The following is an 18,104-nucleotide window of genomic DNA, read 5'->3' on the forward strand; positions in this document are numbered from 1 at the left end:
TAACTTTGTAAGCTGTGATTACTACCTGCCAATTTTTGAAAAAAGCATTTGAGATGGAAATTGATCCATAATTCTGCTTTTGGTTTTTTGCAAAATGTTCCATGCTAATATATGAAACAAAAATGTTGGACAATTATCAATCTATCAGTGTTAAAAGTTTTTTTCCTTTAAAGGAAAAAAAAAGGTATGGGTCTGAAAGAGATGGAAGAGTTACAAATTGATGATATTATTATCTGGAGCATTTGTAAAATTCAGTGAATGAATTAAGGTGGTTGTGTGATAATTGCCCCTCTGAAAGTACTTCCAATACTTTGCAAAGGAATTGGAATAAATTTTGCTTTTTCTGTCTGAGGAAAATACTATCCTCTTCTGATGAGACTCTGCCTTTTTAATTTACTCTATTTTCGACTTCAAGATACTCTCAATTAATTTTATTCCAACTGAACAGAATTCTGTAAATCCAGGGAGCTGCTTTTTGTGCTATTAAACTAAAGTTCAGTTAACGATATTGAAATCAGCTCACTTTAGTAGCTTAGTGAGTTGATTCATACTATTACTCATACTATCGCCTTAGTTGTTTAAACATACAAAAGTGCTTATATCAACAGACCTACCGTATATACTCGAGTATAGGCCGACCCGAATATAAGCTGAGGCACCTAATTTTACCACAAAAAACTGGAAAAGTTATTGACTTGAGTATAAGCCTAGGGTGGGAAATGCAGCAGCTACCGGTAAATTTCAAAAATAAAAATAGATACCAATAATGTTTTTGAATATTTATTTCAAAGAAAAACAGTAAACTAGTGGTGTATTCAATGAAATACTTCACTCACCTCATGATGCTGATGTCCCGCTGTGATGATGATGTCCCGTGCAGCCGCGGGAGCGATGTCCCACCTCCTATGACACACGGCACAGTGATTCCTATCATTGGATCACTGTACCAGAGGAGGTGGGACATCGCTATGTGGCTGCTTGCCATAACAAGGAGGAGGTGGGACATCGTTGCAGAGCGGCAGGAGGGGGAGGAAGGGGAATCGTAAGACAGCCCTGCATTACATTAGAACGTGAGGAGGGGGGATGGTGCGGTGCGCGCTGCGCGGCAAACTGACACAGAGGGAGGGGAAACTCACAGGGGCACTGGGCCATTCATGAGTGTCACCCAGCGGCATGGCCCCGCCCCTTTTTCTCCTCCATTTCGGGCAAATTTTTCACTGACTCGAGTATAAGCCGAGGCGGCTTTTTTCAGCCCAAAAAGTGGGCTGAAAAACTAGGCTTATACTCGAGTATATACAGTATATTAAGTTAATATTTGGTATGTCATTAGCTTCCAAGCTAGCACACTTCAAGTAAAGTTGGGAAGTTCTAAGAGAGTTCTGATTTATGTTAATTTCAACAAGTAAAAGGGAACTAGGGCAACAGGTATGAAATTTGCATATTGAAGTTATCAAAATGAAGTAAATCATTCTTGGTTGTTTAGAACAAAACAAATGGATCCAGAATAACTTAAAATGCAAAACAGTTAAGGGAAATAGAAACAAAATAAAAAGCAAAACATAACTTCTCAAACTTTTCACAATCCATAAGTTTCTGCTTCTTTCTGTTATAAGCATATATCTCAGTTTCACCAATTTGGACCATGTGATGGACTTGTGGGTGTGGGGGCAAGATCATGAACTCTCAACTGGGTGGGAAAAACCAGGAAGCTTTCAGATTTGGGTTTCCCCAGATGTGCCAACATGACACTCTTAATAAATTGGAACTTTGTCTTGGACTCTGATTTAATTTTGGATGTTATTTGGAACCCTGACATTAACCCAAATATCCCTTAAAATATTTCACCAGTTACCCCTGCACGGGGTGCTGGGAGGGGTGCTGACTCCCATCACTGACCCTACCTGGGTCAGCGTAAAATATCAGCGAAGATGAAGATAGAGCCCATGGGAATAGAAGCAGATGACGGGTTGCTTCTCTGCAAACCTTCCAAAGTTGCAAAGGAATCTGTGGAGGAGGAAAACTGGAGATTTATAGCATCTGGAGATATGCTGTCAGAGCTGGAGGGGGTTGAAAAGGCTATTTCAACACATGGCTGGAGAGGACAAAAGCAATCACCCAGTAGGTGACCAGATTATTGGAGCCTCCCAGACCAACTTGTGCAGCCTAGCAAAGGCTCTGCAACATACTGGAGTGGAGAATTTTAGTCCTTCCACACAGCGACAAGTGAAATGACCCATTACCTTGCAGATGAACCACAGACAGATCCCCCATCAACATGGGGAAATCAATCAGCCAGCAGAAAGGGGCTTGGGCAAAATCTCCCACTAGCCAGCCACTGATGTTTGGGCTGCAGCCTGTGAATCAAGCACCACCGTGGTGGCCTTCCTTCCCAGGTCGTGGATGGGAGAGATACCAGTGGCTGCCTGCTTGGCCATTAACATGGGAAAATCAATCCAGCCAGCAGAAAGGGTGCAAGCCTTATCCCGTCAAGCCTGGGGATAAGATTCTAATCCGCCCCACCCGAATGCTGAATGAAAGTTGTGTTTTATTGTTTTATTTTTATTTTCGCACTGTCTTATGTTTTATCTTGCACCCCCCTTCCCATGAACTGTAAGCCGCCCTGAGTCCCCTCAGGGAAAAGGGCGGCCTATAAATAACAAATAAATTCTAAAATTCTAAGCTACCGATGTTTGGGCTGCAGCCTGTGAATCAATCACCACCGGGATGGGCTTTCTTCCCAGGTCATGGATGGGAGAGATGCCAGTGGGTGCTTGCCTTCCCTTAGCAGATGGCACCATGTGAGATAACTGGGCAGGGGCCAACCCAGGGATTGACATCCCCCCACCTGCAGTGTCCCAACAGGCTCTTACCCCGCCTTCCGACAGAGAAATGTTCTCAACAATGGCAGAATGGCAGATGAATGAGAGGGAACCTGCAGGATGGATAGTGGAACAACATGATGAGGCAGTTTCTAAGTTTAGAGATTCAACTGGGTTCCTTCCCTTGGGGGGGGGGGAAATAAAATGCCACCGTTGCTGTCAACCTGGCCACAGAGTGTCAGCATATATATGGGACATCTATAGAAAGCATTCTTTTAACTGACTTTTAAAATCTTCTATTAAAGGGTTCAAGGACCTCTCATACAAATTTTGTTTGCATTCTGTTTTATAATCTTGATGACCATGTCACCCATACTTCTGTATGCACACATAACTCTTACATATTCCCTACTTTAAGACCTAATAAATTCTAGTATTAGGAGTTCCATTTGCTATAGTTAAGACTATCATATGTATTTTGTTTACATATAGTAAACAAGTTGTAATAGTATCAAGCCCATTCTTAAATTGCTGTTAATTTTCCTTTAGCTGAGTTCCACATTCTTTCCCTCAGTCTGGAGTGGGGGAAGTGGCTAGAGAGGATTTTGATGTTGTTATATTGGGAAGAGAGTCTCCTTTTCACTGTCCCAACCCTGCTGTGCTTCAGTGTGAGCTGAACAAGTGTGAGCTCTTCCTGTCATGCTGGTGGTCAAGAGATCTGCTGTCACGCCCCACTCCATTCCATAATTAGGAAAGAAGACCAAGAGACTCCATGGGTTGGAATTCCAAAGTACTTTTACTAATTATAAATGGTAAGCGAGCAGTAGTGAAGCAAAATCTGAATAATATGGCGCGAAAGCAATTGATATATAGCAAAGCCCGTTCCCCCCCTTAGGATCAAAGCTCCAGTCCAATCATAAGTCCTTCAAATGTCAGGTGTGAGATAACTTCAAAAAGACAGGCCAAGATGGAATGTGAAGGCCGTTGATGCAGGCGGGAAACACGTACGCATGCGTAAATCCCAACGACTGGTACATCCTAGAACATTCCTTCAGCAGTCCTCCAGCACATCGATTAAAACCCTCCCACATACACGCCCCCCCCCTTCCCGTTTCATGGCAGCTGAAGCAGCAGCAAAGCAGAAGCTGACATCCGGCCGTCCCCCGGAAAAAGGCTGTCAGGCCTGGAAGAAAAAAAGAAACAAAACAGACAAACAACAAACAAAGAGGAGAGGGAAAGGAGAAAAGTCAAGGCTTGTCGGGATAAGCAGCATAAAACTTCTGGAGTAAGCGGGGAGCACGAACGTGGGACTTATCAACCCATTCCGTGTGGGAGGGGGGGAAATGTTTCCAAGCCACAAGGTATTGGATGCGATTACGGTGCCTGCGGGAATCCAGAATGTCGCGGACCTCAAAATGACGTTCCCCATCAATAAGCAACGGAGCAGGTGGAGGGTCATCAGCGGGCCGCAGGTCAGACACCCGAACTGGCTTGATGAGGTTGATATGGAATACCGGATGGATCCGATTGAGATGTTTGGGCAATTGCAAACGAACAGAAACAGGATTGATAACTTTCACAATTGGGAAAGGGCCAACATACTTGGGACCCAATTTCTTAGACTTTTGTGTAGTATGCAAGAATTTAGTGGACAAATACACTAAATCTCCAACGTGGTACTCATAAGGCTGAGAGCGTTTCTTATCAGCCTGCTTCTTATGAGCCTTGTGGGCAGCGTCCAAGGTGGAAAGAGTGAGGGGCCAAAGGCGACTGAGACGTTCACTCCAGTCTGCAACGGAAGGAACTTGAGGCTGGGCCGTAGGCAGTTCGGGGATAGGAACAAAATCCTGGCCGTAAACGACCCGGAAAGGGGTGAAACCGGTGCTGGAGTGAACCGAATTGTTATAGGCTACTTCAGCGTGTGGTAACAAGTCCACCCAATCGTCCTGTTGATAATTGATGAAACAACGTAAATATTGTTCAAGGACGGAATTAGTACGTTCACAGCCGCCATTAGTCTGAGGATGGTAGGTGGAGCTAAGGCCCTGGGCGGAGCCAATACGTGTGAGGAACTCCTTCCAAAATTTAGATGTGAATTGGACCCCACGATCGGAGATAATACGGTCGGGAACCCCATGCAAGCGGTATATGTGGGAAAGGAATAGCTTAGCCAACGCCTTGGCGGAAGGAATCTTGTGGCAAGGCACGAAATGAACTTGCTTGGAGAACAAATCAGTAACCACCCAGATGACCGTGTGCCCTTGGCTCTCGGGAAGCTCTACAATAAAGTCCATAGAAATCTCCTTCCACGGGGCAACCGGGCGGGCGACGGACTGCAGAAGCCCGTGTGGTTTCCCCGGCGGCTTTTTGGCGGTAGCGCAAACTGGGCAACTGGAAACATAAAGTTCAATGTCCTTTTTTAAAGAGGGCCACCAGAATTGCCTCTTCACGAGGTGCAAAGTTTTTACGAACCCAAAATGACCCGCCATCCTGGAGTCATGAGCGCGATGAAGGACCACAAGCCGTAGGGAAGCGGGGATGTATAACTTAGCACCAATCCACGGTAGATCGTCCCTCATGGTGCACTCGTCCCGATGGTTCAGGAACCAGTCGTCTTGAGGAAGAGCCGCTTTGAGGTCAGAAAGCAGATCGTGAGGCACGTCCTTTTGAGCCTTGGTCTGTTGACGTGTGAGCACCGGAGCTGCCAAGAGCGGTTGGACGATACTCAGTTTGGAACAATTATACTGAGGCAACCGGGACAAAGCATCGGCCATGAAGTTCTTTCCGCCCGGGATATACTTCAGAGTGAAATTGAAACGGTTAAAATACTGGGCCCAACGCATCTGCTTTGGGGAGAGACGGCGAGGTGTGCGCAACGCTTCCAAATTCTTGTGGTCAGTCCACACCTCAAAAGGGTGTTTAGAGCCTTCAAGGAAATGGCGCCAAGTAGCGAGAGCCCAACGGACCGCAAAAGCCTCCTTCTCCCAGACTGCCCAGCGCCGTTCCGTGTCAGTGAGTTTACGTGAGGTGTACGCGCAAGGCTGTAAGTTACCTTGGTCATTGGCTTGTAGCAAAACGGCCCCAACGGCGACATCACTGGCATCAGCCTGGACAACGAACGGCTGGTTGAGATCAGGATGTTTAAGAACTGGTTCAGCGGCAAAAAGGCGTTTAAGCTTTTCGAATGCCGCCTGGCATTCCATGGTCCAGTCCAAAGGCTTATTGGGTTTAGGCTTCGGTTCGCCTTTAGTTTTGAGCAAATTAGTAATAGGGAGAGCAATGTCGGCAAAAGAGGGAATAAATTGACGGTAGAAATTAGCGAAACCCAAAAATTGTTGCAATTGTTTACGAGTTTTGGGAGCGTCCCATTCAGTGACCGCCTTTACTTTCTCAGGGTCCATTTCAACGCCATGAGGGGAGATACGGTAGCCCAGATAGTCAATAGTAGTTTGGTGAAACTCACACTTAGACAATTTGGCATACAGGTTGGCAGCACGGAGTTTTTTCAAAACCGTGCGCACCAGATTGACGTGGTGGTCGTAAGAGCGGGAATAAATGAGGATATCGTCCAGATATACGATAACGCCCTTATAGAGATGATCGTGCAGGATCTCATTAATAAACTGCATGAATACAGCAGGAGCCCCCTGTAGGCCAAAAGGCATAACCCGGAACTGGAAACAACCAAGAGGGCAGTTGAATGCGGTCTTCCATTCGTCCCCTTCCTTAATGCGGACCCTATAGTAAGCCTCTCGCAGGTCCAATTTTGTGAAGATGCGGCCCTTCCCCAATTGCGCCAACAAGTCCTTCATCAAGGGTAGTGGGTAGAGGTTCTGAGTACAGATGGCGTTAAGGTTACGAAAGTCACAACATAAACGAAGAGACCCATCTTTCTTCTCACGAAACAGCACAGGGGCCGCCACCTTGGGTCGGGCCGGTTCAATGAAACCACGTTTCAAATTTTTGTCAATGAAAGAACGCATCTCCTCCATTTCCCTGGGTGACATGGAGTAAATGCGGGGTTTTGGGAGTTTGACCCCGGGCAAAATGTCAATGGAGCAATCAGTAGGCCTGTGGGGGGGCAGAATGTCCGAAGATTGCTCGCTGAAGACTTCTTTAAGATCCAAATATTCTTTCGGAATTTTCTCCTCTCCTGCAATCCTCTCCTGCCCCCTAGCGGCCACTTCAGGAACGTTAACGACGTCAGGTCGGTTTGGAGAGCCCTCCCCCACTGGAGGCACTTTGGAGCGAATACGCAAGCGACCTGTCCGCCAATTTATGTGAGGGTTCCATTTCCGGAGCCACGGGATGCCCAAAATAAGTGGTCTGTCCATGCCAGGTGCGACCACAAAAGAGATTAATTCAGTGTGGGTACCCATTTTCATTTCCAAAGGCTCAGTAAAAAAATGGGCGGGCCCCCCCCCCCGCAACCGATCCGTCTATCTGGCAAAAAACAATAGGGGTTTTCAAAGTGCGCAATTTGAGGCCTAATTTCTCAACCATGGCTGGGTTGATCATGGACCGGGAACAGCCGGAATCCAGTAATGCTAGGAGGGTGGCAGGTGTTCCCTCAGGAGGAACTTTTAATTCAATAGGGAGTAGAAGGGGCCCCTTGTTTGAACTCACCCAGTGAGGTGATGTGTCGTCATCAGAGTCATCAGAAGAAGAGGAGTTAGCATCCGCGTCATCCTTCAATGGTTGGGCAAGAGGAGGGGGGTTGGTTTCTCCAGCGAAAGCCGTTTCCTTCTTTTTCTTTTCAGAGCCTCTTGCAGGTTTCTCCTCACGTCTGGGAGGGGGTTGGGCAGAGAGGGGTAATTTCGCCCGACAGAGGGGGGCGGTATGCCCAAGCTTGCCACAGCGAAAACATGTTAAAGTTCTGGAGGAGCCAGAAGGGGGCTCCCTCGCGTCGCCCCGGCGTTTGGAAAGCAATTGAGTAGCAGGAGGGGGGAGGGACTTGGCAGCCCTTTCTTTCCGCTTCCTTCTTTCTTCTGTGGCATAACGCAGACGAATTAAGTCAAGCTCGGCGTCAGCAGCATGCTCAAACCAAGTGATTAAACGTCTCGGCAGGTTACGATTGACACATTGTTGATAAATGTCAGCGTTTAAGCCTTCAGCAAATCTCTCCAGAAGCGCATCCTCCCCCCAGCCTCTCATGTACTGAGACAGACATTGAAATTCCTGGATGTATTGGGCGACCGGTCTATCGTCTTGGTCGAAGGTTAAAAACTTTAATTTGTTCCGCTTCTCAGTTAACGGGTCATCAAAACGTTGGCGGAAAGCTGCCATAAAACGGTTGAAATTCCCCAAGAGGGGAGAACCAGACATATGCAAAGCAGTCGACCACGTAGCCGCTTCACCATCCAAAGATAAAAGAACCATTCTGACCCTTAAAGTGTCAGATTCAAAGTCCCGGCCATAAATCTCCATGTAATTAAAGACTTGCATAAGAAAGGAGGGAAGGCTGGCTGAAGTACCATTAAAACGCACAGGCAAGGGAGGGATTTTAGCCATGCGATGTCTTCGAGGGGGAGCCTGGGGGGGAGGTCCCCTTTGATCAGCAAAACCTCTAGCCGCAGGGGGTGACACAGGCCGAGGGGGGGGTGGGGGAGAATCCTGGCGTGGGTGACGTTGCCAATTTCTCCAGTCTCTTTCCTCCTCCCCCCTTCTCTCCTCCAAAAATGTTTGACCCCAATAATCAGGTAATTCACTCCGCTGGGGTTTTCTCACGGGGCCCTGGTGCTGATAACTTCTCCAATCTCCTTCATCGCCCCTTTGGCTCCAATATTCAGGGAACTCACCCGCCTGAGGTTTTCTCACGGCCCCTGGCTCCAGCGAAGTTTGTTGAGGTGGTCTCTGGGTGAGTCCAGCATTCCAGCTTGTCTCTATTTCTCTTTGCCCCACCGAAGTTGACCAACGGGGTAGAGGGGAAGGCTCAGGCTGACTGGAAATTTGCAGTTGAAATAAATCTTCGTGCAGAGGTCGGTCAGACGGGCTGGGCTGGTGTAAAGAAAGGTCGGGAGGTCCCAGTTCACTGGAATCCGTCCCTCCAACTGCGCCTTCCTCCTCTCTGGTCGGAGAAGACATTATGTCCCTTCTCGGTAGACGTAAATCTCCTGGAAAGGGATTTTCAGATTTTGCTTCTTGTCACGCCCCACTCCATTCCATAATTAGGAAAGAAGACCAAGAGACTCCATGGGTTGGAATTCCAAAGTACTTTTACTAATTATAAATGGTAAGCGAGCAGTAGTGAAGCAAAATCTGAATAATATGGCGCGAAAGCAATTGATATATAGCAAAGCCCGTTCCCCCCCCTTAGGATCAAAGCTCCAGTCCAATCATAAGTCCTTCAAATGTCAGGTGTGAGATAACTTCAAAAAGACAGGCCAAGATGGAATGTGAAGGCCGTTGATGCAGGCGGGAAACACGTACGCATGCGTAAATCCCAACGACTGGTACATCCTAGAACATTCCTTCAGCAGTCCTCCAGCACATCGATTAAAACCCTCCCACATACACGCCCCCCCCTTCCCGTTTCATGGCAGCTGAAGCAGCAGCAAAGCAGAAGCTGACATCTGCATTTATTTCCTTGCATTTGTTTCTTTTTTTCTGTGGCTTTGGCTGTCCTGTTTTGACTTTTCGGCAGAATAACCTACAAACTGATGGACAGCAACAAACTTCTAGGGATATGTCCAAGAATCATTTCCAGTGACAGGAGTGAAGAAGAGATTCATGTTCCAGTTATGTGACAATACACTGCTGCTGGCCACAGATTTCCCTAGAAGAATGTGATCCATGTTGTAGATAGACTGCAGTTGGCCCAGGATGCCCTATTACTTGAATATGGTTCAACTGCCAAAATCCCAAGCATAAAGTGTTCCAGCAACATTAAACCTGTTGGTTAAGGGATTTGGTTATCCACTTACAACTATATATCTCAACTTTGATCAGGGTCATCTCACCATTTCTGGCTAAGATAGCAAAAACTCTGGAGGGCCTCCTGAACACAATAGAGGACTTCAGAGTACCGAAAATCTGTTAGTTTCCTTTCAAGAGCCTCGCTGTCACTAAGTCTTCCCACCACGATCTCCAAACTTGCATCAAAGTATTCTGTAAGACTCAGACTAACCCTGCTTCCCAGGGGATTGTCACTCACTCCATGAGAAATACAACCATCTTGGCCATTCTCAACACTACTGCCATCCTGAGGGACAACAGTTGCCATATATCTTTCATATTTTCTTTCATAAAGCACTGTCAAATTAACTTGAATGCCTCATCTGAAGCATCTTTCAGCATGAAGATACTACAGAACATAGTTCATAGAAAGGGATAGAGATAAAATTTTATTCCCAGGAATATAATATCTCCCAGTTGGCATCTTGATTCTGCTGTAGAAAAAGAATATATAGGACTTATTATGGAGATTATTTTTCTACCATAGATTCAGGTCATCCTTTGACTATCAAAGGATAGTCAAGAAAAAAATCTGAGAATATTCTCTGGGAGTCTTTTAGTATTGTCGTCTTGTATGTAGTTTTATGTATCTCATCTTCTTTCTCAAGTTCTAGTTCCCTGAGCAATCTTTCTGATTTAGCCTTCCAAGGCAAAATAAGGAGCTATCTACTCCTATAGATATCAGAATGTCACAACCTCCCCCCCCCCTTTTTTTTGCTGTGCTTCTGAAGCAAGTGGGAGGAAGGTGATTTCTACCTCAGAATCAGAGTTGGGCTGCCAATTTTTTTACTCCCAGTTCGGGCGCACTCCCCTGCATGCTCCTGCACATGCGCAGAAGCATCTGGGTGGATGGGCAGAGCCTCCCACCACTTCTACTACCGGTTCAGCTGAACCGGGCCGAACCGGCAGCAACCCACCTCTGCTTAGAATGTACTCTCTCTACTGTAGGAAATGAGTCTTTGTGGTAAGTCCAGTGTAACATTGTGCAACAATTTCCAGAGCTACTGTTACAGACAGCTTAATTTTTAATTTTCACTTCTGCAAAACAAATTCAGAGACCTCCAAATGATTTCTCTGAACCATTCCTACTTTCCCCTATTGTGGATCAGAACTGAAGAATTTTCTCACCGGAAAGCTGCTTCGGTATCCATTTAAACACTGGGGATAACTACATTTAGAATGTCTGTAGCTGCCACCAACTTTTAGATACACACATTATTCTTTAGTACTGTAATGCTACCATTATAGGCACTGCGTTGTTATTAAAGTTATAATATTGTGGAAATAGTTCCCTAATAAAGGCAGGAAGGCAACCATATACTGTATTTTAAGGAGCTATGGGTGCTTGTTGAAGTGTGTTGTGCAATTTTCTGGTAGGATTAAAGGTTAAAGGTATATCTATATTGTTCTCCGTGAACTTTCTTATACTTCCTGGTATATCAGACAAAGCCTATTTCTATATTAATTATTTAATACCAGTTGAGTGAGTCATGCTTTGGTGGAGAGAACTGGTTTATAAAGTTGTCATTAAATAAATAATAACTAATTTTGGAAGAGATTATTATCTGATTCCTAATACAATCTTCTGCCTGCATGTATGAGTGTATTTCTGGTTTCCCTTTCAGGGGATTATTGCTTGATATGATGAGAGGGATCAGTAGCTTAGCTGAAAATAAGATAGGGCTTTGCAAGTATGAAGTCAAACCTCCTGAGAGGAGAAACTCTACAATCAAAACTAGAAGAAGACGATGTAATATGTGTATCTATATTGTTTCCACAAAAAATGTGACTTTGGACAGATTTGGGTGGCATGTGATGAGGCATCCAGGTTGGAAGACCCTTATCCAGTTACTGAAGAACAACATCAACATTTGACAGATGGAACCGTACACACCCAGACCAAAACCACAAGGAAGCCAATATTGAAAGAGGAGTTTCCCCTTTTACCAGGCTGCATAAAACTGGAACATGGAATGGGAGAATCATGAACCAAGGCAAACTTGAAATTGTCAGTTGAAAAAAAAAAGAATAGAAAGCAAAAGAATTGCCTGCCAGATTGATTTGGCCCTGTGTGGGGTAGAATCCCTCTGCCAAGCAGTGGTTTCACCTTTAGGCTAACTGAAAAAGGTCTTGAATCCCAAATAGATATGTAAGCTTGGATTTTGGGGCTAGTCCCCAAGAACAAGCCAGGCTGGCAGCGATTTGCAACTTTCTTCCTGACTTCCCTGTTGACTTTCTGGGGAAGCCAGCAGTGAGATTAAAAATGGCAATTACATAATCATGAATTGCAGAGCACTTAGCAAACCAATGTCAATTTTTGCCATTCGCCATTCTGTCTTAAACCCAATACTGTCCAATATCTTCATAAATAATCTAGATGAGTAGATATAACTCATCAAAGCTCATTAAAATTTGTAGATGACCTCAAGATGGGGGGGAGGGGGATTGCCACCACTTTGGAAGATAGACTCAAGATCCAAAAGTATCTTGACAGACTTGAAAGCTGTGCCCTATCTAGCCAGATTCAGTTCAGTGGTGAGAAATATAAGGCCTGGCACCTGGGCAGGAAAAAATCAAATGCATTGGTACAGAGCACCTGCTCAGTAATTGTGAGAGAAAGATAGGAGTCCTAGTGAACCACCAATTATGCGTGAGTCAGCATTGTGCTGCAGATGCCAAAAAAGCCAACACTGTGCCACATCAGTTCACAAGAAGCGATAGTACCTCTCTATGCTGTTCTAGTGAAACCACACTTGGGATACTGTATCCAGCCCTGGTCACCACGATGGAAAGAAAATGCTGAAACAGAATAAAGAGTACAGAGAAGAAGAAGAAGCCGCCCGGAATCCTCGGGCATTGGGCGGCCTATAAATCGATTTAATAAATAATAAATAAAGAAATAAAGAACAAAGATGGTAAGGAGTGTGGAAGCTAAACTGTAAGATGAACTGTTAAGCATTAGAGATGACATGATAGCTAATACTTAAAGGGCTTTCACAGAGAAGAGGGGACTGGCTTATTCTCCCCAAACCCCCGAGGACATGACAAGAAGCCATGGGTAGAAGTGTGTGAAAGAGAGATCTAAACTGGAACTAAGGAAAAATTTCCTGACCACAATGAAAAAGAATCGCCTTGTGGCAAGATGGGCGCCAAACAACTTTAATAAATAAGTAAAACAATAATAATCATTGGAGCAGTTTGCCTCCCAGAGTTGTGGGTACTCCATCGTTGGAGGTTTTCAAGAAAAAAATTGGGCATTCATTTGTCTGGGATTATATAAGGTCTCCTGCCTTGGGCATGGGGTTGGACTAGAAGATTTGCAGCATCCTTTCCAGCCCTATGATTCATGTGTCTAGATGAAAGCAATTAACTTTTTGCCAACATCTTCAAGTGTATGAATGAAGGTTTACACCTAGATATTTCTAGCTGAATTGGTGTCAAATATATAGGTTGAAGATAGAAATTTGAAAGGTGTAATTGTAAAGCAAGTTTTGACCTGTAGGATATACAGTCAGGACATAGCATCCGTGAAAGGAATAGGTTTATTACACTTAATTTGAAAGTGATTGTGAGGAGCAATGGAAAAAAGGCAAGAAACTTTCTAATAACTGAAGGGGGATTGTTTTGTTTTTAAAAAAATAAGATCCAGGTAGTCTTCTGAATAAGCTACCGTAATAGCCAAGAAAGGTGTAAGATGAGTGTTTTTAAAACAAAAATCACTGAAAAAATATAATATGGAAATATTCATGGATAATCATATGAAAGTCAACAAGAAATAGAAATAGAGGAAGATATACTACACCTAACCCTTTTACATACAGTATATAGTCTTGTAGAGTGACAGAAAGATTTGCAGAGAGAGACTATGAACCATCTCCATTAGAGAATGCAATATGAACAGCAGTTGACCAGCTGTTAAGTAGGAAAATGAAAAGGTACAAATGAAAAATCCACTGAATTGTTTAAAGCTGCAGAAGAGAAAGTTAACTGTGTCAATAAATATAGAACAAGACTGGGTGGCCTTGGAAAATATTAATGTCCATATCTATATGAAAGAATGGAAATATATAAGATTTTCTGCAAATGGTTGAGCCATTGCATTAATTCTTCATGCAAATAAAGTCTTGATTAAAATCTTTCAAAGCAAAATTCAGCCATACATGAATGGAGAAATGGCAAATGAACAGATAGGTTTCAGAAAAGACTGAAGGACATGAAAGCGGAGAACGAAAATAAGATGAATGGAAACAATAATATGGGAATATAAGGAAGAGTTTTACTTTTGTTTCATTGCCTATACAACAAGGCTTTTGTGTACATCATGGCAAAATATGGGACATATTAGTTAATGGCTGGGCCAAAAGGAATTTGTTCTTCTATTTTCCGCGGATCCCTAAAACAAATAAGGAGTTTTTGTAAAGAACTGAGTCTGCAGAAATTGATTGGTTCAAATTGGACTCCATGGATGAAAAATAGATATATGTATATTCCTATATATCTGTTTAAAGTACAAAATATTTAAAACACACCTTTGAAATTGCTTTCTGTGAGGTGTAGTAGTGAGTAATAGCACTGGGGAAGCATTTGGAAAAAATGTTACCACAAGCGAAGCAAGGGAAGGGAAGGGAAGAACCTTTTCTCATCCTTCAAGTGCTTCATCAATAGTCTATCAAATTAATGAGTAAACAACTGAAAAAATTGTTATTCTAAATTTTTTGTATCATGCAGAATTTTTCAGTTACTTCAAAGGGACTGATATGGACTTAAGTAACAAGCAGCACTTTTATCTAGCATAATGTCCCCATTTTTAGGAAGAGCACCTGATAATCTATGTAAAACTTGATTAGTAGTTCTACCCTTTTGTCTTATTGGTGCTGAAAGGCATGCTTGGAACTCAGCAACATGTTCAGGTGACTCTATATTAGAACTTTTACCTGTTCTACAGACTCACTTTATACATTCCTTTTTAAAAACGTAGACAATCTCATTTCAATATGTATGTGAACCTTTATTTGTGTGGCTTTTCATAGAGGTTTTTCCTCTGTATTTAATTTAAACAACATGTGTTATAAAGCTTCTAGGAGTGCATATAACTTAAAACACAAATGACATCACAATTAACTTTTTTTTAAAAGCAACCCCATGATTTCAAGCTGGAACATTAGGCTCCAGTATAAAGCAAATGTCAGCATTCCAAATATCATGCAGAATTAAATCAGAGTCCAAGGCAGATCTATCCTTAAAGTTCCAATTTAATAAGACAGACATGCCAACGCACATCTTTGGAAATCCCAATTCTGAAAACTTCCTGGGATTCCACCCAGTTGAAAGTTCATGATCTTATTCCCACGCCCATGAATCCATCACATGTTCCAATCTTCTTCAGCCATGCTGGCATCTCCACCCATCTTCGGTTGGAGCTCCACCCAGTTCTGGTCAGATGCAGAGGTGTGGAGACAAAAGATGACGTTGGGCTTCTAGAAAAGAATGACAACAACACATTCCACAATTCTACTCCTTTCTATTCCCCCCTCCCAACTACTACACTAATGAAACAGCATAATGAAATATTAGAAAGTGTAGCAGGCCAAAGATCCTAAAAGGAACATAACTACAGGCCTGACAGCAAAATTAACAATTATCTAGCAAAATGTGTCAGTCTGTAAAAAAATTAGGGCTGTGCAAATCATTATAAGGTGCCACACACTTTATGTGAGTTGAACAGGAGGAAGACCAGACAACTCCCTTTGGCAGTTACTATAGAAGAAAATTGGAGAAGACTTTTATTCTGCAGCCATTGACAGAATAATTCAAGGTAAAGCAGCTGTCGAGAACCCTGCTGTTCAGCATGCCGCCTTCATAGTCCATGCCAAAGCTGCGTTGACAGGCTGCCTTTGCAAATGCTGCAGGGACTTACACCACTTGCTAAATTGCCTCCAAGATTTACAGCTTTAGCAACATCTAAGACTATCTGCAATGGATCCCAAACCTGCTCAGCTTGTGGCCCTCGCGATATATCCAGGCTGGGTGACTTCAGCAAATCTTGCAAGAATCTTCATAGCTGACCAGCCTGGAAATCCCACAGTATGCACCACTATCACCAAGCCTAGATATACTTTGACCAGTGCTGGGTGAGGAAAATCAAGGAAAGACTTTTCCTTACCCAAATGGCTTCTGAGAATGTTGTGGAGACAAACTGTATTGACTCACTTTGGCATTGCCTTCATGTCACACAGCTTCCATTGAAGTAAATGTAACTTATCTTATACAGGCCTTAACAAGCGCTACCTGTTGGGAACAAAATATCAGTGCTGTATCCATTAAGCCAGCTTCAGGAGAACATGTCATAGTGTTCTGGGATCCATAACAGAAATGGCCTTTTGCCAAATTCCTCATTTCCACTGGAAGAAGGAACACTGAATTAAGTTTCTCTGAGAATTTGCGAGACAGACATTAGCAATAGCAATAGCAATAGCAGTAGACTTATATACCGCTTCATAGGCCTTTCAGGCCTCTCTAAGCGGTTTACAGAGAGTCAGCATATTGCCCCCAACAATCTGGGTCCTCATTTTACCCACCTCGGAAGGATGGAAGGCTGAGTCAACCCTGAGCCGGTGAGATTTGAACCGCTGACCTGCTGATCTAGCAGTAGCCTGCAGTGCTGCATTTAACCACTGCGCCACCTTGGCTCTTTGTTAGTTTGTATTAAGTACTGTATGCAGGGGTAGGCTGCTAAGGGTTCGCCCGGGTTCTGGAGAACCTATAGCTAACATTATGGCCAGTTCAGAGAACCTCCAAATCCCACCCCAGGCTGGCCCCTCTCTCCCCTCCCCCATCCCTGCCCCCCTCAGGAGTCTCCATGTGGCCCATTCTGGATGTGAGGGAAGTGCAGGGCCTGTGCAGAGGCTCAGGGAAGGGGAAAAACGGGCCTCCCGGAAGTTCTGGAAGTTCTCAAGGAAAGCCTCCAGAGCCTGGGGAAGGTGGAACACCTCCCTGCCATGGTGTAGGAGGCCAACTAGGCCATGCCCACCCAGCAACCAGGCAGAGAACCTATTGCTGAAATTTCTGAAGCCCACCCCTGACTGTATGCAGTTACCTGTGAAGAAGAAAGGCATCAATATTTTTGTCCTTCAAAGTTCATCTTTGAATGATCTTCATCTTTGAACATTGAAGACGTTCTTCAAGGTTAACTGATAGGCATTGCTAAATATATCTGCTATGATTTGTTCGTATTTTTTTTTTAAAAAAAGAGAGATGTTACCAGTATGGAATAATTACTCTGCTTATATTGATGATGCTGTGATCCATTAGATTTATTTTTTTCTAAATAAAAGGGTTTCAGTGATCAAGATTTTTTATAAGTGATTGGATTGATGCAGTGAGAAAAATACAGATTAACTAGATTTCAGTCTTATTTTTCAAAATGCTGACATATTAAAAGAAAGAAAGAAAAGAGATTTTCAAATATCAATTGATTTGACAAATTTTAGGGGTATCACAAATATTCACAGCAATATTTCATTATTTTTTATTTTTTTATTTGTTTGTTTGGCATTGCTGTCCTGTCTCTATGCCTACATTAAATTGTATGTTGAATGTTTGTATCTAGGTAATTGTTTACATTTGTATTCAAAATTAGTTGTATCTTGCAATGGGCACATGTCCTATTGCATAAAATGCATTCTTCTGCTTGAAGGCTTGTAGGAAGGAGACTCCTAAATTATCCATTCTATTTCTCTTTTAACATGAAAAAGAAAACACCCCTGAAGACATATTAGAATCATTGTCCAGGTGCTTCCATTGCTTTTTATACAGCAGATAAAAGTTATGGCCCCATGTTCTACGATAGCAACAGCTTTCTTAGCCTAGGTTATTAATGGTCTTACTTCACAACTTTATTCGTCACCTATAATGTAGTCTTATTGCCTATAGCTAGAAAGGTGAAGGCAATTTAGTACTTTCAAGGAAAATACAAGTTCAAACAAACATCTTGGCAGGGATTATTCAAACAAATTAAGATTTATATTCAAATTGTGGCCCTTGAGCCCTTGGCAAATTGCCCATCTATTCCTTGATTGTTAATTGAAGAACTTACTTTAACACAAGGAAAATGATGATGTAATCAAAATCACTTGTATACATAGACAGGTCTATTCAGTTTTTGCTCTTCAGTAGCAAAGATATATGGAATTATGGCTATATGGATTTTGAAAACCTTGTTCTACACCAGCTCCAGGTTTTGGGAGGCTCCTCTTGTCCTGACATGCAGTGTTGTTCCATCATCTCTCTGATCCATCGCTGCTGATCTCAGTGAATAAATAAATGTCAGAT

The 18,104-nt window shown here is 43.4% G+C and overlaps 1 protein-coding gene across 2 annotated transcripts in view; it reads left to right on the forward strand.

Moving 5' to 3' along the window:
• IKZF2 (IKAROS family zinc finger 2) overlaps positions 1-18,104 on the forward strand; it is a 113,981-nt gene that overhangs the window by 69,887 nt on the left and 25,990 nt on the right. The gene's annotated exons all lie outside the window — the stretch shown is intronic.

Source organism: Thamnophis elegans, chromosome 1 (genome assembly GCF_009769535.1).
Source record: "Thamnophis elegans isolate rThaEle1 chromosome 1, rThaEle1.pri, whole genome shotgun sequence".
In the NCBI taxonomy this organism is placed as follows: domain Eukaryota; kingdom Metazoa; phylum Chordata; class Lepidosauria; order Squamata; family Colubridae; genus Thamnophis; species Thamnophis elegans.